General features: G+C 44.1%; 1 protein-coding gene across 1 annotated transcript in view; it reads left to right on the forward strand.

Annotated features, from left to right (window-relative positions):
• The window catches only part of CTDSPL2 (CTD small phosphatase like 2), a gene marked incomplete in the record, with an annotated part of 2,284,573 nt that overhangs the window by 1,397,725 nt on the left and 858,967 nt on the right, over positions 1-27,881 (forward strand).

The following is a 27,881-nucleotide window of genomic DNA, read 5'->3' on the forward strand; positions in this document are numbered from 1 at the left end:
TTCAGTGGTACTTAAAAAGTTTATGGAGTCAACATTGTCACAGCCTGGAAACAATGATTCCTATCATACCTTACCTGCAACTAGAGTTCCTATGGTGGGCAGAGGCCTGCCACCAAACAAGGGACTGACGTTCACACCACCCCCTTCCGCCCAAACCTTAACCATAGACTCATCAGACTATGCTTGGGGGGCTCATCTGGCAGGGAAGTGCATTCAGGGCAAATGGAGCCCAAATCAAATGCACCTTCATATCATTCAAAAAGAAATGCTAGCTGTACAGAAGGCACTGATAGCCTTCCAGGACTACCTTTATCCAGTGCAACTAATGGTAAAGATGGATAACACCACAGTTATGTGGTACATAAAGAAACAAGGGGTTACACATTCCTACCCCCTCTGCAGACTAGTCATGGCATTGTGGAACACGGCCTTGAGCTATCAAATACAACTACAAGCTCAATTCCTGCCAGGAAAGATGAATATTTTGGCAGACGAACTAAGCAGAAATCTCATGGACCCACACGAATGGAAACTGGAACCACGGATTTTCAACATGTTGACACGCAAATGGGTGAAGCCAGACATAGATCTTTTTGCCTCACCCCAGAATTAACAGTTGGACAAATATTGCACAAGAACTCCTCATAAAAAAGCCTGGAAAGTGGATGTTTTGTCCTTCAGCTGGTATCAGTCTATGCCTTTCCCCCTCTGCCTCTTCTCTCCAAAAATGATTTTGATTGCTCCAGACTGGAATTGTCAACACTGGTACCCATTCCTACGCAGTCTATCTCAAATTTCTCCACGGCACCTACCACCGACACCTTCCTTACTGGCTCAGCAGAACAACCAAATTCTGCACCCTCAGCTCCAAATATTGAATCTTGCAGCTTGGCTAATTTCTTAAATTCCCCCTTAGCATCCCTCAGTAAACCTGTGATGGATGTCATTTTGGAGACGAGAAGACCTAGTACTAGAAAATCTTATGCTGACAAATGGAAAGATTCTGTGCCTGGAATCCATCTCAAGGGATGAGCACAGCAGTGCCCAATTTACCTCAGATTTTGCAATACTTAACTGAGATGCTTCACAAGGACCTATCTTTTTCTTCCATAAAAATCCATGCTTCAGCCATTTCAGCTCATTACAACACAGAACCCTCCCTCTTAGCTTTGTATTGGAGAAACTCACTCTACCTGCTTTCAAGCCAGCTGCTACTGCAGACTTAAAATTCCTTTTCTGGAAAACAGACTTCCTTTTAGCAATCACTTCGGCTAGAAGGATTTCTGAATTACAGGCCCTTATGGCAGTGGAGCCTTTCATCATCTTTCATGCGAACAGGTGTGTCACTCAGGACCAACGTATCCTTCATGCCCAAGACGGTATCCAGTGTGGCTCTTAATCAGTCCATTCTTTTGCCAACTTTCTTTCCCAATCCACAGAACAAGGGGGAGCGAATTCTGCATTCATTGGATATACACAAACAACTTAGATTTTACTTAGGACTAAATCTCGAAGAAAATCTGACAAATGCTGGTAGCATTTGCTGCAGGGGCAGAGGGAAAGGCTATTTCAAAGCAAACCATTTCTTAATGGATAAGCCATTGTATTCATTTTTGGTATAAGCACCATGGCAAACCTATCCCCCGGGGGATCATATCCCATTCCACCAGGGCTGTATCTACTTCTACAACCTTTCTCAGAGGTGTTCCTGCCAGGGATATTCTAGAAGCTGCTTCCTGGAGCTCAGTTCATACTTTCACCAAGCACTATCATTTACCAATTTTCTCTAAACCCAGAGCTGGCTTTGCCACTGCTGTTCTGCAGGGCCTTCTCGCCGATCCTGATGCTGTATAAATAAATCCACCCAACCATAGCTTTTAGAATCTGCCCAAATATAATGACTGCAACAGTGAAACATGAAGAACATAGTACAGTTGTGTATACTTAACATAAATGTAGATGTACGAGTGTATTCACTGCTGCAAGTCCTGGTTACCCTTCCTCCAGCCCCCTGTTTTTCTCTTACTATGCCTCTGCTTTCTTTTACTACACTTAAAAGCCTTTTTGCTGTATTTGCTTTTGTTTGGAGGTATATATTTGTGTTTTAAATTATTTATATATTTTGCTCCCCATTTGGGGGGCACCTGACATCTGGGGCAAGAAAAACTGATGTAATTGCGTCAGCTGCATATTTTATACCCCTGACGACCTGACGTCATGGAAGAAGGGACAGCAACCGACACAGGACCCAAGACTTTGTTAATCAGGCCGACTGAGGGCATCCTGCCAGCAGATTACCCCAAATGTAATGACGGCAACAGTGAATACACTCGAACATCTACATTTATGGTAAGTGTACACAACTGTACTTTTTAGGCCTTGAAGAAGAAAATGGCGTCTATTTAAAATGCAAGTCAATAGGCCTGAATACACCCTCAGAAGCCGGTGCCTGCACAGCGTCTCCGGACCCATCCAAGGTAGAGACATCCGCAGGTTCCACATTTGAAGCATCTCATGGCATACTGGACTCCAAATGGGTCTCAGTAGGCCTGCGAATCTGAAGTAGCGGGTATCTTGGGCTGCGAAAGGGCCCCACTGAGTACTGGTGAACTGCCGGCCTGTCTCTGTCATTATCTTTGCATTTTTTCGGCGTGTCGGTAGTCGGGTGGCTTACCGAAGACATATCAAAAATAGTTTGAAGCGAAAATATACCAAAGACGAATAGATCATGGTTTAAATAAGGCACAAAACCGACAGCGAGGTACGTCGTGGTTAGGGCCTAGGCAAGGAATGCAGTACGAATGAAAACCTTTGAGGTATTTGCTTTCCACAAGAAATACAATTATTGACTTTTACTGACATCTGTTTAGAACAAGAAAAAGTTTCCCCAATGAGGTACTTGGCTTTAGTTGAAGACTTTGGTTCTGAAACTCGAAAACGAAAATTTCAGGGGTCTGCCGACCGGCACTTGCAAACTGCTTCTGCTTCAGGCACTGCACGGCAAGAAAGACTGACAAAATGGCATCAGCTGCATGCTTTATACCCCTGACTACCTGACGTCATGGAAAATGAGACTGCAACCGACGCAGGACACAAGACTTTGTTAATCAGGCCGACTGAGGGCTAGTGCAAGCAGATAACCCAAATGTTATGTCTGCAACAGTGAAACATGAACATCCATGTGGTTTTCCACTTCTCTGATCTTTCCTGAGTGGTTCAAATTTTTATCAATTTACTGTAGCCTTCCATTTGGAAAATCTGAAAAAGTCAATTGAAAAAGTTTTCTGGGCTGTGGACAAGGATCCTAAATCCTTTTTACATCCTTCTTTCCATCTATAATGGAGTTCTTACCATTTCTGCCTCACACCGGTGCAAGCTATTTTTCCATCACGGTACATAGGTTCATAGGTTCATACTAGGCTATCTGTCCTAGGGCATTTATAAGCCTAGCCAGTGTGTGTTTGGCTTTCGCTACCCATTTTAAATTAATTTTGCTATGCCCTTTTTCGAGGTTAGTATACTGTGCCTCTGTCTAACAGTGACACAGAAGTGATACCCAGGGTAAACCTACGATCTCCCATCCACTCATCAAGATTCCTCTTGAAGAGAGTCAATGAGGGACTCTGCCTAACCTGGACTGGGATTTTATTCCAGAGTGAAGGGAGCCTCTGGGTTATGAATCTGTCCCTCCAGCATGTCCTATTTATTTCAGTGCTGAGGTTCAAGTCTCTCGAGCGCGTAGCTCGATGGGATTTGGATTTTCTAAGGTGCAGCATGTCCATTAATTCCGGGTTGGACATGGCTTTATATGTCAGGCACAGATCGCCTCTGAGCAGGTGGTATGCCACTGAGTAGAGCTGGAGTTTCTTTAACCAGTCAGCATATGGTATCTGTTTGAGCCCTTTGATCCTCTTGTTGAGGTACTTTTGGTGTTTTTCCTGTTGCTGCAGGTGTCTGGTAAGGTACATCCCAAATGGGGCATTGTACTCCTTTATGGGCCTGATGAGGGATGAGTAAAGAGGCACGATGACCTCCCCTGATCTAGATGTGAATCCCTTCATGATTAGGTGGGCTATATAAAATGTTTTTCTAACCACTTTGGGCACGTGGTTGTCAAATGAGAGATTGCTATCAACTTGGGTCCTCAGGTCCCTAATTACTTCTTCTGTACTTAATGGATTACCACCTATGTGGTAATTTGTGGGCACTTTGTTTTTGCCAAAGGGGATGACTATACACTTTTTGGCGTTTAGCTTGAGGCCATGGCTCTGGCACCAGTTGCCTGTTTCTATGAGGCCCTTTTGGAGGATGCTTGTGTCGGCTGGAGAGTAGATTATGGTGCCCAGTTTACAGTCATCTGCGAACTTGGTCATCCACTGTCCTTCTGTGTTGGCCTGTACCTCCGAGAAATATATACTGAACAAGAGAGGTCCCAGGACTGAGCCTTGTGGGATGCCACTTGTAACTGGTTTGGAGTCTGACATGGCTCCAGCAATTCTAACCATGTGGGTTCTGTCCTTGAGCCAGTTTGCAACCCATCTAGTGACATAGGGATTTATATTTAAGCTGATGAGCTTATCTATAATGCCCGAGTGGGGTATTGTATCGAAGGCTTTTGCGAGGTCCAGGTAGGCTGTGTGGACCACCTTCACCTCGTCAATGGCCTTGGTGACTGTTTCAAAGAAATCGACCAGGTTTAAGAGGCAGGATCTGCCCTTAACAAAGCCGAACTGGGTAGGATCCAGTGTCTGTAGGTCCCCCAATATCTTTATTTATGAGGTCCATGATGATCCTTTCCATATATTTGCAGACCAAGCTAGTCAGGCTTATAGTTTCCAGGATCCATTGAGGCACCACCTTTGTGGAGAGGGACCACTGTTGCTGTACGCCACTCTTTGGGTACATATCCTGTATTAAGGCTGAGATTGAACAGTAGTTTTATGTTTGGGTTTAGCTCTTCTTGGAGTTCATGTAGGACGCAGCCCGGGACACCGTCTGGTCCCATTGATGCTGTGTTTTTTGCTTTGGAGAGGGCGGCTCTTACCTGAGCATCTGAGATGTCAGGGGGGCAGCACTCTGCTGGGATAGATATTTGCCCTTTTGGTGTGGGGGGGGGGGGAGGGTTTGCGCTGAACTTGTCAGCTGGGATGTTGGCAATGTCTGTGGGTTCGATGTATTTTTTGTCATTTTGGACTAATTCTGAGCATATCTGGGAATTCCCACCCAGGTTCCTAACATAACTAAAGAAAGCCTTGTGATTATCCTTAGTGTCCTGTGCAATTTTTCTCTCTAAGCTGGCCTTAGACGATTTTATGAGTGCCCGTAGTTTTTTGCTAATACTGATCAGAGATGCCTTCCCTTTTTGGGATTTTGGTCCATCATGTAGTAGATTCCTCCTTCTATTGTATAGTTTGTTTATGGCTGGGGTCCACCAGACAGGACGTCTGTCTTTGGAGGATTGGGTCTTGGTTTTATTTGTGATTGCATGATCCATGCATTCCTGAAGGTGTTCATAGAATGCGTTTATAAAGGATTCTGCGGTCTGGGCCGTATTTCCCACAGGCTCGGGGGCTTTGAAGGATTCCACCTCTGTTTTGAGGAGTGTGAAATTTGCTTTAGAGAAGTTTTTCACTGTGGTTTTCTGGGCAGGGGGTGGGGTCGGGATGTGACTATCTAGTGAGATTAGTTTATGGTTTGATCTTACCAGTGAGGGATACACTTCTGGTCTGGAGCATAGAGTCCCCATGTTGGTGATGATCAGGTCCAGTATGTTTTCCCCTCTTGTGGGAGTGGTAACAAGTTGTTCCAAAGCATTTGAGTGTATAAATTCTAGGAACCTTTGGGCTAGGGTGTTGGAGCTAGAGTAATGCTCCCAGTCTATGTTTGGGTAGTTGAAGTCGCCCAATATAATGGTGTTTGGAGAGACCTTCATATTTTCCAGTGTTCTCAGGAAGGCTGAGTGGGGTTCCTGGGTTTGGGAGGGTGGTCTGTAGCAGGCTATAAACTGGAAGGCAGTTTTACCCACTGTTAGTTGCACATGGATAGTCTCTGATGCTTCGTGCTTTGCCACCAACCTGGAGGTGTGGGTATCTTTGACGAATATTGATACTCCCCCTCCTTTTGTGGTTTGTTCCATGTTTTGGGGCCGAAAAGCATGGTATGAGGTATAACCTGGTAGTGCTGGGGTGCTCTCGGGAGCCTTGAACCAGGTTTCTGTTACTGAACAGATATCGATGTTCTCCATGCTAAGGAGAGTTTCGAGTGCATGCATCTTGAGGTTTAGACTTCTGGCGTTGAGTAGCATTACTCTTAGTTTCTTATCCCTTGTGATACCTATGGAGGTGATTTTGTCTTTTGAGCCTTGCCTAAAAAAGGCACTATGGGGGAAGCAAGAGCATTTGCCAGTATCCGAAAGCCCAGGGGTGACAGGTGCAAGCCGTCCCTAGCGAAGCATCGTGGCTTGTTGAGCATGTCATCCCATGCTGACAGGCATTGGATCCCCTTTGAATGACACCAATACTTAAGCCAATTGTTAAAATTGATCATCTTGTCTTCATATTGTAGCATCATTCTTGGTGAGGGTAAGATGCCACTCAAGGTCAGGGTCATACCGGCCTGGGCTCCATGCTTAGAGAGCTCCTCTATGTCTCTTTTCATGTAGTCCAGGGAGGTACGTCTCAGGTCATTCACACCAGCATGGACAATGACTGAGTCATATTTGTACTTGCCTTGGAGTGACCTGAGTGCTTGTGTTATGTTGGCGGATCCTAGCGCCCTACAGGCAGCTCACTGTGACCTTCTCCTTGTTCAGCCTGGTGAGCGGGACGTCAGTGTGCCTGATGATAGAGTCACCTATTACAAGTGTATCAGGTGTGTTGTTTAGCCTTAAGGGCTGTGACTGTTCGGCACACTGGCTTTGTGAGCTGTGTGTTGCACGTGTTTTGTTTTGGGGTAGCGGTTGCTTGGGTGTCTACTTTGGAGGTCTCTGCTGCTTAGGCATATTTTTATTTAGAGCCTCCGAGTATGTTTTTGTGTGTTTGTGTTTGGTTTGCTGTCGTGGTAGGTCTATGTGAGACTGGAATTGTAGTGAGTGTGGTTTCCTTCTCCTCCTGACTGGTTACGCCAGTACTGAGTTGAGAAAGCTTAGCCTCCAGTTTGGCTATATGGTTGCATCTCTCACATGTGTTGGAATTTGTTGGGAGGAGGAGAGGGTTGTCTGTGTACATGAGGCAGTTGTAACATTGCCTCAAGATTCCCAGATTCACCAGCTGGACCGGAGAGGAGATTGACAACTGACCTTTGGACATGCTAGAATAGTATTGAGAATTCCTTTATAATTGAAAAAAAGGGCCAATGGGGAACAAGGTACTCAAGGGGAGTTTGTGAGGGTGTAGTGCTTTTAATTTTTTAGTGCTGACTTATATACATCTGGCAGCCATCTCAAGTTGTCATGGTGGGTCAAACTCCTCTTCCGTATTGTCCCTAAAGATTTCAAAAGCCTTTCTCAAAGTTGCATTCTTCTTGAGACCACAACTTAAGGATCCAGTTTTTTCCTTGTGACCTTACCTTGATGTTGCAACCCCACTTCCAGCTTGCTTCTTCTGCAGACTTAAATTAAATTTTGGGAAGACTTTGTTCTTGGTGGAGATGCTTCATAGGATCATAGGAAGTTACTAGGCTAATGGCCTTGGGGCCCTTACAGCCTAGCCAAGAGTTTATCCCCAGAAAAATACTTCCTTTATTTCTCAAAATCTGGGACATAGTGACTCTCTACCTTCATTTATACCTAAAGGAGCTTCATAGTCACACATTTCTCTATTTTTCACAAATCATTCTAACCAACAAGATTACATTTCGCATGCTGTAAATTTTCATTGTCAGTTGATATTTTATTTACATCACACTAAATGTATTTGTAAAGACATGCAGCTTTTTGTGCCGCCCTGTAAAGTCAGATTGGATTTGAAAGGTTCTACAACTTGAAGGGATTACCTGTTTTAACCAAGCGAAGAGCATATTACACTTGATCTGTTTCTACATACACTGCCTCTTTCAAGCACTCAACTGTGGATGTTATTGGTACAACAGCAACAAGATTTTACAGTGCACACCATCATGCATTACAAACTGGATCTCATATCTAGATCCACAGCAGCCTATGGTTCCACCTTACTCTGGGCTGTCCTGCCTTGATGTCTCTCAAGGACTGTGTTCGCTAGGGTATCTTGTCGCAAACACTCAAGACGAATAAAGGAGACAACACATAATATGAAAATTATGCACTTGTCATTGGAAACTATAGATGTTCTTCGTGTTTCACTGTTGCAGTCATTACATTTGGGTAATCTGCTGTCATGTTGCCCTCAGTCGGCTTGATTAACAAAGTCTTGGGTCCTGCGTCGGTTGCTATCTATTCTTCCATGGCGTCAGGTCATCAGGGGTATAAAACATGCAGCCGACGCCATTACACTAGTCTTTATTGCCATGCAGTGCCCGAAGCAGAAGCAGTTCGCAAGTGCCGGTCAGCCGACTCCTGAAATTTTCGTTTTCGAGTTTCAGATCCGAAGTCTTCAACTAAAACGCTAAGTACCCCGTTGGGGAAACTCTCTTACTCCTTACCGATGTCAGTAAAAGTTAATAATTGCATTACTTGTGGGAAACAAATATCTCATAAGGATTTCCATTTGTACTGTATTCCTTGCCTAGGCCCTGACCATGACGTACCTTGCTGTCAGTTTTGTGCTTTATTTAATAAATGCACTATTAATTGTCGGTACATTTTTGCATCTAAATATTTTGGCTCACGCTTTAATTATCCAGAAATGTCTTCGGTTAGCAATCCGACTACCGGAATACCTAAAAATCGCAAAGAAATAGACAGAGACAGGCCGTTCAGGTCCAAAACTGCCGATGACACTTCTCCTGTGCCAGTCGCCAGTTCGCCTGTACTCAGTGAGGCACTTTCGCAGCCCGATAACCACTAATTCTGATTTGCAGGCTTCTACTGAGAACCATTCGGAGTCCGGTATGCCACGAGATCATTCAATTATGGAACCCGCGGATGTCTCTATCTTGGATGGGTCTGGAGCCGCTGCGCAGGTACCGGCTTCTGAGGGTCGTTTCAGGCCTACAGATTTATATATTAGACTGACGCCATCTTAAAAACTAAGGCCAAAATCTCGACCTATATCTAAAAAACTGATGCCTAGGCCACATGTGCAGGCCCCTATGCCTAAGAAACAAATAATCAAAATGGCTGAAGATTTAATTACTACGATCAGGTGTAGTCCACCACCCCTCCTCCTAAGAGGCCTAGGCAAGATATCGACTATGAATCTTCTGAACAGGATTCTGATGTCCTTCAAGAATGCAACTGCAGTCATAACATATGGGTTGTCCTGCCTCAGGCAGCCCTCAGTCGGCCGGATTCCAAAGTCTGGGTCCGACGTCGGCTGATGTTGCATTTCTCTCCGACGTCAGAGCGGTTGGAGTACATAAGCATCAGCCGACGCCATTTTCTTCAGTCTTTCTTGCCGCGCGGTGCCCGAAGCAGAAGCAGTTCGCAAGTGCCGGTCGGTCAGCTCCTGTATTCTTCGAATCCGAAGTCATCAAAAAAGCTAAGTACCCCGTTGGGGACCTTTTCTTGCCTCAGCCGATGTCAGAAATTACTGAAAAAGTTAATTGTTTTTCTTGTGGTAAACAAATACCTCATAAGGATTTCCACTCTTACTGCCTTCCTTGCCTTGGCCCAGACCACGACGTCTCGGCCTGTGCCGCCTGTGCTCACTTCAATAAGCGCACTCTCAGGCGCTGGGCGGAGTTCGCTGAAGACTTTTTCGGCGAAAAATTTGATTATACAATGCCGTCGGAACTACCGACATCGCAGACTCCTAAGAAACAAAAAGACCAGGACCGACATCCTCGGCCCGCGTCTTCCGCCGACTCCACGCCAAAACCTACCGCGAGTGCCCCGGTTCCCTCTGAGGCGGTTATTTCACCGCTCCAAACCGAAGACACTGCATTACCGATACCTCCGATACCGGAGACCAAACCGACGCCAGTTATTGATTTTCCTCTGGATACTGAAACCGAGGAAATGCCCGTGACCATTGCTGTGGATAAGGTCACTCCTGCACGTGGAGCTGCTAGGCCTCCTATGTCCATGTCTATTAAGGCCTACACACGTGCTAAGGCAGCCAGCAAGACCAAGCACCTTACTGCTAAAGCCTTACCTCAGCCTACTCCTGAAACACAAGTCATGACTATGGCCGCAGACTTAATTTCCATGATCAGAGGTTCCCAGGCCCATCCTGAGAGAGGATCCCAGCCTCCTTCTGATAAGAGGCCCCGGGTTGAACCCCCTGTCCCTATCCCTTCAGATGAAGATTCTGAGGACTCTGTTCACTCTGATAGCCAGGAAGAGCCTTTCCAGACCTATGAGGACTCGGATGCAGAAGAATCCATCCCCTCTGCCTCCCCTCCTGAGGATATTTCTTTTGGGGAAGTTCTGCATTCCATGAGGGAACATTTTAAGTGGCAAGGCCAGGAATATTCTGATTCCAGAAAGCGCCTTCGAACCTTCCTTAAAAAGCCCCAACACAGGCCCTTGGCTATTCCTCCTGTGCTTGATGTTTTGGATGATCTTTACTCTGACTCCAGTGTTACCCCTGATACTCTTCCTCCTGCTCCTGCCAAGCCAGACAGATACTATAGGGTCCCAGAAACACATTCTCATTTCTTTAGGGCCCATGCTGTTGATTTAGAAACTATTTCTCAGGGACCTAAAGGGGTTTCAGCAACCACCTCCAAAAATCCTTTGCCTTCCAACAGGGAAGCTAGGTCATTAGAGAGATGGGGGGAAAAGGTCTACACCTCCATTACTTTATCTGTGAGAGCTCTGAATTGCCTCTTCAATATGTTTCAATATCAGGATTACCTGTTAGATGATTTGCAGAAAACATTGGCCTCTCCTGAACCTTTAGACAGGAAGTCTTTGCAGGAGGCTGTACATAATTCTCAGCAAGTTAGCAATCACTTTCTGCAGTGTGGATATGATGCATTGGAAGCTTCATGTAGGGCAGCTATGACAGGGGCGGTCATTCGTAGACATGCATGGTTAAAAGAACAACCTCTACCAGATCATGTTAAGGCAAAACGTCTTGATGCACCCTTGGAATAGAACAAGCTTTTTGGTGCTAATGCTAAAGATGTGTTAAAGTCCATCGAGGAAAAAGCCAAGTCAGTTCAGACAGTCAAAGATTTCCTCCAGGTTCAGCCACCCAGATTCAGCAGGAATTGGCCTTCTAAAAACTGGTCCTTTCCTAATCCTGAAAGATTTCAAAGGGGTAAAAACAGGCGTGGCCGAGGAAGAGGGCAATACAGAGGTTCCTACAGGGGACGACAATGGCAACCAGCAAACCAAAGAAGTGACACAGGGGTCTCTCCTGCCCCACAGAGACAGTCTCAATGACTTTCCTCTACTTCCGCTGACCAAGGAGCAAATAGTAGCTCCTTTGGGCGGAAAATTATCTCTGTTTTCAGACAATTGGCACAGATTGACAAAGGACAAATGGATTTTGGACATTATAGACCAAGGTTACAGGTTCCACTTTCATACCTTACCAAGAAAACAAGGCATGCCAAACCTACCACAAAACCAGAGGGCAGAGGCTATCAAGCAAATTTCTCTGCTTGCTCAGATCGAAGCAATAGAAAGAGTTCTACAACAAGAACAAGGCCAGGGGTTTTACTCAAGACTGTTCCTTGTTCCAAGAAAAGAAACTCAGTGGAGACCAATACTGGATTTGTCCGCATTAAACACTTTTCTCATAGTACCAAAGTTCAAAATGCTGACTCTACAGCAACTCCTTCCCATGCTTGGCAAGGGGTCTTGGCTGATTACTCTGGACCTCAAGGAGGCATACCTGCATGTCCCTATCAGACACAGCTGCAGAAGATACCTCAGATGTCTTGCAGGGCCAGAGCATTATCAATTCTCAGCATTGCCATTTGGCTTATCTACTGCGCCCAGAGTATTCACAAAATGCCTGGCTTCAGTAATTGCTCATTGCAGGCTCCAGGGGATCCAAATTTACCCGTACCCGGACAACTGCCTCATACAAGCGGACGACAAACTGATTTTGACAAAAAACTTGAACTATGTCATACAATTGCTACAGGCTCTGGGATACACAGTCAACTTCCAAAAGTCAAGACTTCAGCCATCCCAGCAAATAACCTTGTTAGGAGCCAAACTAGACACAGCCTCTCAAATGGCTTACCTGACAGAAGACAAGCAAGAGAAGTTAACTCCTTATTTCAAAGGTTTGGCAAAGCTCACCCAGATGACTGCAAGGAGATTCCTACAGGCCCTGGGTTACATGGCATCCTGAATTCTCCTGGTTCCATTAGCAAGACTACACATGAGAAAGCTTCAATGGTACCTAAAAAGCTTATGGTCTCAGCACAGCAACAACCTAGAGACAACCATACCGATCATTCCATGCCTACAAAAGGAATTTCTATGTTGGGCCTCGGTAAGCCAGGCAAACACAGGTATGTCATTCAGAAAACCTCAGATAACACAGACCATGACCACAGACGCCTCAGACCTTGGATGGGGGGCGCACATGGAGGGCAGATGTATTCAAGGACAATGGTCTCCAAAAGAAACGCATCTGCATATCAACCAAAAAGAAATGCTGGAAGTAATGCATGCCATCGAGGCCTTTCGACAACAACTTCAGCAAGGCCATCTGCTAATACGGACAGACAACACCACTGTGATGTGGTACATAAGAAGGGGGGCACCCATTCTTACCCCCTTTGCAGACTGACAATGAATCTTTGGGAAAAATCACTGAGCCTAAACATACAGTTGCAATCCCAGTTTGTTCCAGGCAAAGACAATGTGCTGGCGGACAGCCTAAGCAGGAATTTCATAGACCCCCACGAGTTGAGGTTACATCCAGAAATCTTCGTACGACTCACCTCGACATGGGGCAGGCCAGAAGTAGACCTATTTGCCTCCCACCTCAACCATCATCTACAATAATTCTGTTCAAGGACATATCCACAAGCATGGAACATAGATGCTCTTTCATTCAACTGGAACTTCCTAAAAATCTATGCATTCCCACCTCTGACACTGATGACCACAGTATTACTAAAGATCAAAGCAGAGAAGCCCAGGGGGATCCTAATAGCTCCAGACTGGCCAAGACAACACTGGTACCCACTACTACGGAGCATATGTCACAACAAAAAGTGGGCCCTTCCCCAATGGCCCCAACTTTTGACTCAACACAACTTCAAAACAGTACATCCCAACCTTCAGACGCTGCAGCTAACAGCTTGGGAGATCCCATGAATAACCTCAATCTATCTCTCTCCAAGGAAGTTCAGCGGATATTAACAGAAGCCCGAAGACCATCCACCAGAAAGGTTTACTCAGCAAAATGGAAGAGATTCAGCATTTGGAATACCAGCAAGGGCCATGATGCATCATTATTGAACATCCCACTCATCCTGGAATATTTGCCAGATATGCTACAGAATGGACTCTCATATTCTTCCATAAAGATACATGCTTCAGCTATTTCAGCTAGATATAACACTGATCCGCCTGTGTTTTCACATCCTTTGTTAAGACAATTCCTTAGGGGAATCAAGAATATTAATCCACCAAGAAAGGCTCCAGTACCAGCTTGGGACCTCAACTTTGTCCTAGAAAAACTGACTCTACCTCCCTTTGAGCCAGCAGCTTCAGTGGACTTACAATTTCTCTCATGGAAGACAGCTTTCCTGTTGGCAATTACCTCAGCAAGAAGGGTTTCGGAACTACAGGCCCTAATGGCAATACCACCGTTCATAATCTTTCACAGGGTCTCCTTAAGAACCAACCCTACCTTTATGCCAAAAGTGGTATCTAGGGTTTCTTTAAATCAAGCTATTCACCTGCCTACTTTCTTTCCCAATCCTGAGACCAAAGGGGAAAGACTGTTGCATACCTTGGACATTCACAGACAACTTCGCTACTACCTGGACAGAACCAAGACCAGTAGGAAGTCTGATCAGCTTTTTGTAGTTTACGCCCCTGGAGTACATGGAAAAGCAATTTCCAAACAGACTATTTCAAAATGGATTGGACATTGCATCAGATTTTGTTATTCCTTCCATGGAAAGAGTGTTCCAGCCAATGTCAGACCACACTCCACCAGAGCTACAGCCACCTCTACAGCATTCTTAAGAGGGGTGCCTACAAAAAACATTCTAGAAGCTGCTACATGGAGCTCCGTGCATACATTCTCCAAACACTACAACCTCCCTTTATATTCCAGATCCAGAGCAGGCTTTGCTTCGGCAGTCCTGCAGGGTTTGATAGCCACACCATCTCTTTCCTAGAGCATTCCACCTCCCCCAGCTAAGCTATGGTATTTAACCCATATGTTATGACTGCAGTTGCATTCTTGAAGGACATAGTACAGTTTTGTACCTACCATAAATGTAGATGTCCGATAGATATGCAACTGCAGTCGGATTTTCCCTCCCTCCTTCCCCTCTATGCCTTGGGTCCACTCCTATCCCTGTTACTCTTAGCTGGGGATATCTGTTATGGTGTATCTGTTTATTGCTTCCTTATTTGTCTGGAAACCTGTTTTTGTCTTCCAATTTGATTACAGCCTTCCTTGGAGGGCACCTGGCATCTGGGGCAAGAAACACTGAAGAAAATGGCGTCGGCTGATGCTTATGTACTCCAGCCGCTCTGACGTCGGAGAGAAATGCGACATCAGCCGTCGGACCCAGACTTTGGAATCCGGCCGACCGAGGGCTGCCTGAGGCAGGACTACCCATATGTTATGACTGCAGTTGCATATCTATCGGACATCTACATTTATGGTAGGTACAAAACTGTACTTTTCTTCTAATGAACAGGAAATGTCTATACCTACTTATGAGGACTCTGATGCAGAAGATTCCATTACTTCTGCTTCTTCCCTGAGGATTTTTCTTTTGGGGAAATTTTGCTTACCTTAAGGGAACATTTCCACTGGGAAAGTCAGGATTTTTCTGAATCTAAAAAGAGGCTCGAGCATTTTCTTCTTCCTCAGCATAGGCCTTTTGCTATACCTCCTGTTCTAGACATTGTTGATGATGATTTTCAGAATCTAGTATGTCTCCTGATTCTCTGCCTCCGGCTCCTTGTAAGCCAGACAGATACTACCGGGTTCCTGACTCCCACAAATTCCTTTTCAAAAATCCTGCTGCGGATCCTGAAGCCATTTCTCAGGGTCGCAAGGGCATTAAGGCTTTTACTGCAAAAAATCCTACCCCTTCTGATAGAGACTCTAGGGCGCTGAATAGATGGGGTAAGAAGGTTTACACTTCTGCAACCTTTGCAGTCAGGGCTTTAAACTGTCAATTTCATATGCTTAAATATCAACAGCATATCATGGGACTGCTTAAACAGAAAATGTTAATTTCTGACTATGTGGAAAATAAAGATTTACATGATCTATTGCATTCAGCTGAACAAGTTGGAAAACATACTTTGCAATGTGGTTTTGATTCTTTGGAGGCCTCTTGCAGGGCTGCTGTAACTGGGTCTGTGCTAAGAAGGCATACTTGGCTCAAAGAGCAAACTCTGCCTGATTATGTTAAAGCAAAATTGTTAGATGCTCCTTTACAACAGGACCGTCTTTTTGGTAATAAGGCTGAAGAAGTTTTAAAAAAGATGGAAGATAAAGCTAAATCTATGCAAACTGTGAAAGATTTCTTAGAAGTGCAACCTCCAAGATTTAGTAGGCACTGGCCTACTAAGAACTGGTCCTTTCCAGATGTTGTTCTTGTTTCACTGTTGCAGTCATTACATTTGGGTAATCTGCTGGCATGTTGCCCTCAGTCGGCCTGAATTCCAAAGTCTTGGGTCCTGCGTCGGTTGCTGTCTCTTCTTCCATGACGTCAGGCGTATAAGACAGGCAGCCGACGCCATTTTCTTTTGTCTTTCTTGCCGCACCTTGCTTGAAGCAGAAGCAGTTCGCAAGTGGCAGTCGACCAACTACTGAAATTTTCGAATTAGGGTTTCAGAACCAAAGTCTTCACTAAAGCTAAGTACCCAGTTGGGGAAACTTTTTCGTGCTCCATACTGATGTCAGTAAAAGTTAATAATTGTATTACTTGTGGGAAGCAAATACCTCATAAGGATTTCCATTTGTATTGTATTCCTTGCCTAGGCCCTGATGATAACGTGCCTAGCTGTCGGTTTTGTTAGATTTAACCAACGCACTATTAAGCGTTGGTATATCCTTGCCTCAAAATATTTTGGGAACAGATTTAACTATCCTGAAATGTCGTCGGATAGCAGTCCGACTACCGGAGTTCACAAAAACACAAAGGAAAGGACTGACAGACTGTTGAGGTCCAAAACCAATGATGACGCTTCTCCTAAGCCAGTCGCCGGTTCGCCGTTACTCAGTGAGGCGCTTTCCCAGCCCCTGATACCCGCTACTTTCGAGTCGCAGGTCTCTACCGATACCCATGTGGAGTCCGGCACGCAACGATATTTTTAAAGTATTGTACCCGCGGATGTCTCTCTCTCTCGGATGGGTCTCGAGCCGCTGAGCAGGCACTGGCTTCTGAGGGTGTCTTCAGGCCTCAGCATTTCTATATAAAACAGACACCAGCTTCAAAATCAAAGACAAAAGCAACTTCTAAAGCTAAAAAAACGACGCATGAGCCACGTGCTCAGGCCTCTATGCCCAAAAAGCAGATGATCAAAATGGCTGAAGACCTAATTACCTTGATCAGGTGTTCCCAACCCCCTCCTGATAAGAGGCCTAGGCAAGACACTGATTATGTATCTTCAGATCAGGTTTCTATTTCTTCTGATTCCTCTTCTGATGAGGAATTTTCTATACCACCCTATGAGGATTCTGATGCAGAGGAATCTATCCCATCTGCATCTCTTCCTGAAGATTATTCCTTTGGAGAAATCTTGCATACTTTGAGGGAGCACTTTCACTGGGAGAGTCTAGATTTCTCAGAATCAAAAAAGAGGCTTAGGGATTTCCTCCTTCTCCCTCATCATATGCCTTTAGCCATACCTCCTGTTTTAGACATTGTGGATGATGTGTTTTCGGAGTCTAGCTTGACTCCAGACTCCTTACCTCCGGCTCCTAGCAAGCCAGACAGATATTAGAGTTCCTGACTCACACAAATTGTTATTTAAAAATCCTGCTGCTGACCCTGAAACTATTTTACAGGGTCCAAAAGGTGTAAAGGCCTCAACAGCAAAAAAATTCTACCCCCTCTGATAGAGACTCCAGGGCACTGGATAGATGGGGAAAGAAGGTTTATACATCTGCAACCTTAGCAGTTAGGGCCTTAAACTGCCAGTTTCATATGCTCTAGTATCAACAGCATGTTATGGGATTACTGAAACAGAAAATTATGTTCATTTCTGAATGTGCAGAAAATAAAGAATTGCAGGAATTATTGCATGCAGCAGAAGTTGGAAAGCATACTTTGCAATGTGGTTTTGATTCCTTTGAGGCCTCCTGCAGGGCCGCAGTTACTGGATCTGTGATTAGAAGGCATGCCTGGCTAAAAGAGCAAAATTTGCCTGATCATGTTAAAGCTAAATTGCTGGATGCACCTTTACAGCATGATACTCTGTTTGGTATTAAGGCAGAAGAGGTTTTAAAGAAAATGGAAGACACAGCTAAGTCTATGCAAACTGTAAAATACTTCTTACAAGTGCAGCCACCAAGATTCAGTAGACACTGGCTTACGAAAAATTGGTCCTTTCCTGTGTCCGACAGAGCTCCATGGGGCAAATCCAGGCGCTCTAAAGGTTCTAGATACCAGTCACAAGATTCTTACAGGTCAAAGCAATGGGGTGCCTCAACCACCAAATCTGGAGGAAATAAAGCGTAACCCTACAGTAAACAGTCTCAGTGACTTCCTTCTGCCATCACCAGGCACTTATCTTTTGGCAGCTCCCTTAGAGGGAAAGTTAGCACTTTATGCTCAATTGGCAGTTAATAACCCAGGACAAGGGGATATTAAACATTGTATCCCAGGGATTACAGATTCCACGTCCACACACTGCCAATTCCAAACGGTTGGCCAGATCTGCCAAAACATCAGTGGGCAGAGGCACAGAAACAAGTTAGATCCCTCATGGATACCAGTGCCAGAATAGGAAAAAGGACAAGGGTTTTACTCAAGACTGTTCTTGGTACCCAGAAAAGACCAGGCCTGGCGTCCAATACTGGATTTATCAATTTTGAACACATTCCTAGACATTCCAAAATTCAAAATGCTACATTTGCAGCAGCCTCTGCCCATGCTGGGCAAGAACTCTTGGCTAGTGACTTTAGACTTAAGAGGCATACCTGCATATCCCAGTAAGGGAATCGTGCAGAATATACCTCCATTTCAAGGCTGCCTTTATGCATTACTAATTCTCTGCACTGGCCTTTGGTTTATTTACTGCGCCCAGGGTCTTTACAAAGTGCCTGGTACCAGTTATTGCATTTTGCAGACAGAGGTATACAAGTCTATCTTTATTTGGACGACTGTCTCATTCAAGCAGAGAACAAAAGACATTCTTCTTCAGCATCTGGCGTTTGTGAAAAGGCTTCTATAATGCCTAGGGTACACAAACGAAAAGAAATCACAACTGGTACCCTCTCAAAAGATAGCATTCCTGGGTGCAAGTTTGAATACAACTGCCCAGATGGCTTTCCTTACGCCAGACAAACAAAGGCAACTGACTGTTTACTTCAAACAGATGGCAGCAAAAACCCAGGTGTTCTTCGTGTTTCACTGTTGCAGTCATTACATTTGGGTTATCCTGCTGGCAGGTTGCCCTCAGTCGGCCTGAATTCCAAAGTCTTGGCTCCTGCGTCGGCTGCTGTCACCTCTTCCCTGACGTCAGGTCATCGGGGGTATAAAAGATGCAGCCAATGCCATTTTATTCAGTCTTTCTTGTCGCGCGGTGCCCGAAGCAGAAGCAGTTTGCAAGTGCCGGTCGGCCGACTCCTGAGATTTTCGTGTTAGAATTTCAGAACAGTGGCACCTAAAACGTTTATGGAGTTAACATTGTTACAGTCTGGAAACAATGATTCCTCTCATTCCCTGCCTACAACAGGAGTTTCTTTGGTGGGCAGAGGCATGTCACCAAAACGTGGGACAGTCCTTCACTCTACCCCCTGCCAGCCATACCTTAACTACAGACGCATCAGACTGTGCATGGGGGGCCCACCTGGCGGGAAGATGCTTTCAGGGCATATGGACCCCAAAACAAATGCATGTGCATATCAACCAAAAAGAGATGTTACCTGTTCAAAATGCCCTGACAGCCTTCAAGGACTTACTTCATCCAGGACAACTACTGATAAAGACGGACAACACCACGGTTATGTGGTACCTAAACAAGCAGGGGGGCATGCACTCATACCCCCTTTGCAGACTAGCCATGGCATTGTGGGACACCGCCTTGACCTACCAAGTACATCTTCAAGCTCAATTCCTGCCAGGAAAGCAAAATACTCTGGCAGACAGCTTAAGCAGAAACCTTATGGACCCTCATGAGTGGAAACTGGATCCACAAGTCTTCAGCATGATAACAAAGAAATGGGGGAGCCTGGACATAGAACTATTTGCCTCTCCTCGGAATTGTCATCTTGACAAATTTTGCACAAGGACTTACAACAGACAAGCATGGAAAGTGGATAACCCTCTCCTTCAGTTGGAAAAACTTATCAGTTTACGCTTTTCCTCCTCTGCCTCTTCTTCCCAAGGTCCTACTAAAGATCAGACAAGAAAAACAAAATATTTTACTAATTGCCCCCAGACTGGCCCCGGCAACACTGGTATCCAATCCTAAGGAATATGTCTCAATTCCCAGCTTGGTACTTGCCTCAAATACCTCACTTTACTGTCTCAGCATGTGGGAGGATGGCATAATGGTTAAGGTGTTTACCTTACAGATACAAGGTGCAAGGTTTGATTCTCACATGGGATAACTGGCTAGGCGTGAAATGGCCCACAAGGGCAGCTAGCCTAGCACTAATCTATCTATAATCAGATCCTGCACAATCACTTCCAAACACTGAACCTGGCAGCATGGCTGATCATGAAGTTATTCAAACAACACCTCTCAGTAAATCTGTGATGGATGTCATTTTGGAAGCCAGGAGGCCTAGTACTAGAAAATCTTATACTGATAAATGGAAGAGATTCTGTGCTTGGAACCAAGCACAAGGAACTGACACAGCAGAGCCAAATATTCCTCAGATTTTACAATACTTGACTGAGATGTTTGACAAAGGCCTATCTTTTTCATCAATAAAAATTCATGCCTCCGAGCCACTGATCTTTTCTCACCCTTTGCTAAAACAGTATCTTAGAGGGGCCAAAAATTTAAGACCTCCCAGAAGATCACCAATTCCTGCATGGGACCTCAATTTTGTGTTAGAAAAGCTCACCCTGCCTCCATTTGAACCAGCTGGTACTGCAGATATAAAGTTTTTTATCATGGAAAACAGCTTTGCTCCTGACAATTATTTCAGCAAGAAGGGTCTCAGTGCTACAGGCCCTCATGGCTGTGGAGCCTTTTATCATATTTTACCCAGACAGGGTGTCCCTCAGGACCAATCCTTCCTTTATGCCTAAGGTGGTTTCCAGTGTGGCTCTTAACCAAACTCTTCATCTGCCAACTTTCTATCCAAATCCGCAGAACAATGGGGAGCGGATTCTGTATTCCTTGGACGTACACAGACAACTAAGATTCTACTTGTGCAGGACCAAAGCTCTAAGAAAAACTGAGCAGCTACTGGTGGCATTTGCTGCAGGATCAGAGGGAAAGGCTCTTTCAAAGCAGACTATTTCAAAGTGGATAAGCCACTGCATTCGTTTCTGCTGTTTACATCATGGTAAACCGGTGCCCTTGAGCATTAGGTCTCATTACACCATGGCTGCAGCTACATCAGCAGCTTTTCTCAGAGGGGTACCAACCAAAGACATTCTAGAAGCTGCTACTTGGAGTTATGTTCATACTTTTACAAAGCATTGTCATTTGCCTCCCTTCTCTAAGTCCACTGCAGGCTTTCCCACTGCAGTTCTGCAGGGCCTTATAGCCACCCCTAATGTTGTTTAGCTCCAGCCTCCCATCCATAGCTTTGGGATTCTACCCAAATGTAATGACTGCAACAGTGAAACACAAACAACATAGTACAATTGTGTACACTTACCATAAATGTAGATTTTCGAGTGTATTCACTGTTGCAGTCCAGGTTACCCGCCCGCCATCCCCCTTTTATTCTGGGGTTTTATCTTTCCTTCACTATATTCTACAGCCTTTGTGGTGTATTTGCTTTTAGATGAAGGTAAAGTTTATGTTGTTGCATGTATATATAGTTTATATATATTTTTGCTCCCCATTTGGGGTGTACCTGACATCCAGGGCAAGAAAAACTAAAGAAAATGGCATCGGCTGCCTGTTTTATACCCCTGACGTCATGGAAGAAGAGACAGCAACCGATGCAGGACCCAAGACTTTGGAATTCAGGCCAACTCAGGGCAACCTGCTAGCAGATTACCCAAATGTAGTGACTGCAACAGTGAATACACTCGAACATCTACATTTATGGTAAGTGTACACAGCCGTACTTTCCTTCGAGAGCCACTTAAGTTAAACCCAGATATTCCAAAGGCACCAGGTTTCAGTCCCAAGGGACTTTCAGAACAAAACAATGGGGTGCCTCCTCTTCCAAATCTGGAAACAACAAGACACCTCCCTATGGTAAGCAGTCTCAATTACTTCCCTTTACACTTAACAACCACTTGCCTTTTAGCCGCCCCTTTGGGGGGAAAACTGGGTCTTCATGCAAGAAACTGGCAACTTATAACCCATGACAAATGGGTTTTAATTATAGTATCCCAGGGATACAGATTTCATTTTCACACATTGCCAATTCCAAACGGATGGCCAGACCTACCCCCAAATCAGTGGACAGAGGCCCAGGAACAAGTACTTTCCATCCTAAGCATGGGGGCTATTCAACCAGTACTAGAAGAGGAAAAGGGACAAGGTTTCTATTCAAGACTTTTTTGGTACTCAAAAAAGACAAATCATGGCGTCCAATTCTGGACCTTTGTACTCTAAACACCTTTCTGGACATTCCAAAATTCAAGATGCTGACTCTTCACCAGTTACTTCCTATGCTAGGCAAAGATGCCTGGTTGGTAACTCTAGATTGAAAAGAGGCTTACCTGCATATCCCAGTCTGGGAATCTTGCAGAAGATACCTCCGCTTCAAAGCAGGCTACTTGCCTTACCAGTTCTCTGCACTGCCCTTTGGCTTATCTACTGCACCTGGGGTCTTTACAAAGTGCCTGGCTCCAGTAATTGCATTTTGCAGGCAAATAGATATTCAGATATGTCCATACCTGGACGATTGTCTAATTCAGGCAGAAAACAGGGACATTCTTCTAAAACATCTGGCATTTAAGGGTTCTAACTTGCCTAGGGTACACTGTAAATGTAAAGAAATCACAACGGGTACCCTCTCAAAAAATTACATTCCTGGGTGCTAGCTTGAATACAACTGCCCAGATGGCTTTCCTTACGCCAGAAAAGCAGATTCATTTGGTGACTTACTTCAAACAGGTGGCCACAAAATTCTGCTATGTGCAAGACAAATTCTGCAAGCCTTGGGATTCATGGTCTCCTGCATTCTTCTAATTCTATATGCAAGACTGCATATGAGGAAACTTCAGTGGTACTTAAAAAGTTTATGGAGTCAACATTGTCGCAGCCTGGAAACAATGATTCCTATCATATCTTGCCTGCAACTAGACTTCCTATGGTGGGCAGAGGCCTGCCACCAAAACAAGGGACTGTCATTCACAACCACCCTCTGCCGCCCAAACCCTAACTACAGATGCATCAGACTATGCTTGGGGGCTCATCTGGCAGGGAAGTGCATTCAGGGCAAATGGAGCCCAAATCAAATGCACCTTCATATCATTCAAAAAGAAATGCTAGCTGTACAGAATGCTCTGACAGCCTTCAAGGGCTACCTTCATCCAGGACAATTAATGATAGACAACACCACGGTTATGTGGTACATAAACAAGCAGGGGGGTACACACTCCTACCCCCTTTGTAAACTAGCCATGGTATTGTGGAACATGGCCTTGACCGATCAAGTACAACTACAAGCTCAATTCCTGCCAGGAAAGCTGAATACTTGGGCAAACGAACTAAGCAGAAATCTCATGGACCCTCACGAATGGAAACTGGAACCACGGATTGTCAACATGTTGACACGCAAATGGGGGAGCCCAGACATAGATCTTTTTGCCTCACCCCAGAACTATTAGTTGGACAAATTTTGCACAAGAACTCATCACAAAAAAGCCTTGAAAGTGGATGCTCTGTCCTTCAGCTGGAAAAACCTATCAGTCTGTGCCTTTCCCCCTCTACCTCTGCTCTCCAAAGTTCTACTAAAAGTCAAACAGGACAAACCAAAAAGATTTTGATTGCTCCAGACTGGCCTCGCCAATACTGGTACCCACTCCTGTGCAGTGTGTCACACCTTCCACCGTGGCACTTGCCTCAGACACCATACTTACTGTCTCAGCAGAACAACCAAACTCTGCACACTCAGCTCCAAACTTTGAATCTTGCAGCGTGGCTAATCACCTAAATTCACCCTTGGCATCCCTCAGCAAACCTGTGATGGATGTCATTTTGGAGGCCAGAAGACCTAATACTAGAAAATCCTATGCTGACAAATGGAAAAGATTCTGTGACTGTAATCAATCTCAAAGGATAAGCACAGCAGTGCCCAACATTCCTCAGATGTTGCAATACTTAACTGAGATGCTTCACAAGGGCCTGTCCTTTTCGTCCATAAAAATCCATGCCTCAGCCATTTCAGCTCATTACAACACAGAACCTCCCCTCTTCTCTCATCTTCTGCTAAAGCAGCATCTCAGAGGGGCCAAAAACTTAAGACCACCCAGGAGAGCTCCAACCCCTGCCCCGGACCTCAATTTTGTATTTGAGACGCTAACTCTCCCTCCTTTTGAGCCAGCTGCTACTGGAAAACAGCTTTCCTTTTAGCAGTCACTTCAGCTAGAAGGATTTCCGAACTACAGGCTCTTACGGCAGTGGAGCCTTTCATCATTTTTCATGCGGACAAGGTATCTCTCAGGACCAATCCATCCTTCTTGCCAAAGGGGGTTTCCAGTGTGGCTCTTAATCAGACCATTCATTTGCCAACTTTATTTCTCAATCCACAGAACAAGGGGGAGCGGATTCTGAATTAATTGGATGTACACAGACAACTTTGATTTTACTTAAACAGGACTAAGTCTCAAAGAACATTTGGCCAGCAAAGTACTTGGTTATATTCAACTGGACGTATAAGAGAATTTAAGTACCTTTTTCTGCACTTTTTTTTTTAAAAATACAGTATTTAAATTGATGTAAACTGTGTATGAAGGAGTGTTGAAGGAATTTTTATCTGAAGTTATTCTGCTCTTCAGTAACTCGAACTAAAGCTAGTGTTGGCTGAATTTTGTTATTTGCTAGTAATTACAGGTGTGGGGGTAGCCACATTCTTTGATTTCCTGTCCTTGCATATTTAAACTGGTGCATGTGAAATAATTCCTGCTTTAAAACTTCAGCTTGGCCAGCTAAGTACTTGGTTATATTCAACTGGACGTATAAGAGAATTTAAGTACCTTTTTCTGCACTTTTTTTTAAAAATACAGTATTTAAATTGATTTAAACTGTGTATGAAGGAGTGTTGAAGGAATTTTTATCTGAAGTTATTCTGCTCTTCAGTAACTCGAACTAAAGCTAGTGTTGGCTGAATTTTGTTATTTGCTAGTAATTACAGGTGTGGGGGTAGCCACATTCTTTGATTTCCTGTCCTTGCATATTTAAACTGGTGCATGTGAAATAATTCCTGCTTTAAAACTTCAGCTTGGCCAGCTAAGTACTTGGTTATATTCAACTGGACGTATAAGAGAATTTAAGTACCTTTTTCTGCACTTTTTTTTTTAAAAATACAGTATTTAAATCTCTCATCTTCTGCTAAAGCAGCATCTCAGAGGGGCCAAAAACTTAAGACCACCCAGGAGAGCTCCACCTAAATAAACTAGCAGTTTGTTACAATAGCATTGCCCGCTTTGCCACAGGTAACCCTTTCAGAACACATCACTGTCATAACCTAAAACTCCTAGGCTGGCTAGAGCTACAAAACTGTCTTATGATCTCACAACTTACTATTGCCCACAAGATACTTTACCAACCTGATAACACCCCTATACTCTCTAAACTTTTAATCCCTTATAGTAATCTTACCTCCCTTCGATCTTCTTCTAAACTCATGACCAAATCTGTAAAATCTCATAGCTTAGCTGGTGACTCTCTGTTCACTAATACTGTAGGTAGGACATGGAATCTGCTACCCACAGATATTACTCTAATCTCTTCCTTACCACTCTTCAAACAAAAAATCAAACTGTACTTCCAAAATCACTGGCTTTGTTCGTGTAGGACTCCTGACTAACCTTTTTATTCCCCCCTTCTCTACCTTAACTACTTACTGTCTTATTAGCTACACATACACTTACTTTTTTTCTTGCCCTGTTGCTCTCCTCTTATGCTCTGACTCACTCCTCCCTTCTCTCCCTGCCCTCATTTCCATTCTTCTTTTTCTTCCCTTCTAGACTTTTGTTTCTCTCTCTTCTATTTCTACATTAATCCCTTCTAATCTCTTGTTTTACTTCTTTCTCTCCGAATTAATGAAACTAACTGCTAATCTTTAGCATTTTATTTTGTGATGCTACTACTGACCTAGTGTATTTTGTGTGTGCCTTAAATATTTGTTGTTCTTATTACTAAATGTATATTCTTATTGTACTTAAATTTTTATTAATATGTCTTGTAGTTTAGTTTTATGTATGGAGCTTTTCTCCCCGGGCCTCTACTGAAAATGGACATATATCCAGCTAGACTAGCCCGGTAAACAAATGTAAAATAAAATAAAATAAAATAAAATAAATAAATTTAAACTGTGTATGAAGGAGTGTTGAAGGAATTTTTATCTGAAGTTATTCTGCTCTTCAGTTATTCCCACCCACCCGCCCTGTTTTATTTTTATCTGAAGTTATTCTGCTCTTCAGTTATTCCCACCCACCCGCCCTGTTTTTGTTTTGGTGTTAATCTTAGTGGCATTGAAACTGCCCGCCCCTCAGCCTGCCTCTGGGCCCATCTCATTTGCTCACTCAACTGAGTGCAGTGAGATCATATTCTGATTTCAGGCACTCCTACTGTGTACAAAGAGAGCATCTGGGAAATAGAAAAAAAATTAAGCTTATTTCCTGCCTTTCTTGTTAAGTGGTACAGACTATTTGTAGGCTTCTGAGCCCCAAGCCCTTCTGTGTTTGAGGGAAGCCTTCTAGCTTGTTTTTTTCTTATAACTAGCCAGTTTTCTAGTTTCAGCACTCAAATCTGTTTCTTTGATCTCAGCACTTGTTCAGAAAAAAAAAAAAAAAAAAAAATTTCATCTGCTTTTACTGTACTTGTGTTTTTACCTACTTCTTTTTATTTTTGCATCATCTTAAAATACTCAATTGTATTTATTACTGCTTGGTGTAACTCATTCTAAGCCTTTTGGTTTAAACACTTGGGCTTGGACCAGTTAGTTGTTTTGCACTGAGAGGGTTTGTGGTCTGCACTGTTGTGGCAGAACAGGTAGCTTACATCCTTCTAGGTTGAGAACTGCTGATTGAGGGCTCAGTGTCTGTTATTCTAAAAGTGTATTAATTCTGATTTAAGCACTTGGGCTTTCAAGCCAGTTATTTTACATTAAGAGGGTTCGTGGTCTGCACTCTTGTGGGAGGAGAGGCTGGACTCTGCCCTTCTGAGCTGGGAATTTCTGGTTAAAGGCTTATAGTGCATGCATATCTGAACTGTTTCTTACTGAAGTTGGTGCGCCTTGTTTGCTGTGGCATAGACTGGATTCGGGCCTGCTGGATCTAGCTTTGTTTGTGTAACTTGAGCACTAATCCAGACATTCTCTAAAGTATTCAATGGTATTTATTACTGCTTGGTTGTAACTTGATTAAAGTGTAGCTATCATTCAAGTCTTTTGGATTAAGCACTTGGGCTTCAGACCAGTTGTTTTACATTAGGAAGGTTTGTGGCAAGCACTGCAGTGGCAGGACAGGTAGCTTTCATCCTTCTAAGTTGGGAACTGCTGATTGAGAGCCCAGTGTCCAAGTGTATTAGTTCTGGTTTAGGCACTTGGGCTTCAGGCCAGTTATTTTACATTAAGAAGGTTCGTGGTCTGCACTCTTGTGGGAGAAGAGGCTGGACTCTGCCCTTCTGAGCTGGGAATTTTCTGGTTAAAGGTTTATAGTGCCTGAATATTTGAACTGTATCTTACTGAAATTGGTTCACCTTGTTTGCTCTAGCATAGACTAGATCCAGGCCTACTGAATCTAGCTTTGTTTATATGCTTGTTGTTTGTTTGCTTGTTATTTCCCTGGAAGCTAATTCCACCTAATACAACTTCTCAGCTTCTGTGGATCACTAGTGATACCTGCATCCCTTACTGTCCTGATTTCCTTGTTTCACTTGAAAGAATGTTACTGTTTGTCGTTTTGCATTTAGTTACTTGTAACACATTGCACTCAAGTTACCTGGCACTTGCTCACTAAAGCAATTATATAAGTCAGCACTAAAAATTAAAAGCACTACACCCTCACTCCCCACTGGCCCTTGTTTTCAATTAAGGATTTCCCAATATTATTCTAGCATGTCCAAAGGTCAGTTGTCAATCTCCTCTCCGGTC

This window comes from Protopterus annectens, chromosome 7.part0, assembly GCF_019279795.1.
Source record: "Protopterus annectens isolate FY-2018-M chromosome 7.part0, PAN1.0, whole genome shotgun sequence".
Lineage (NCBI taxonomy): Eukaryota > Metazoa > Chordata > Ceratodontiformes > Protopteridae > Protopterus > Protopterus annectens.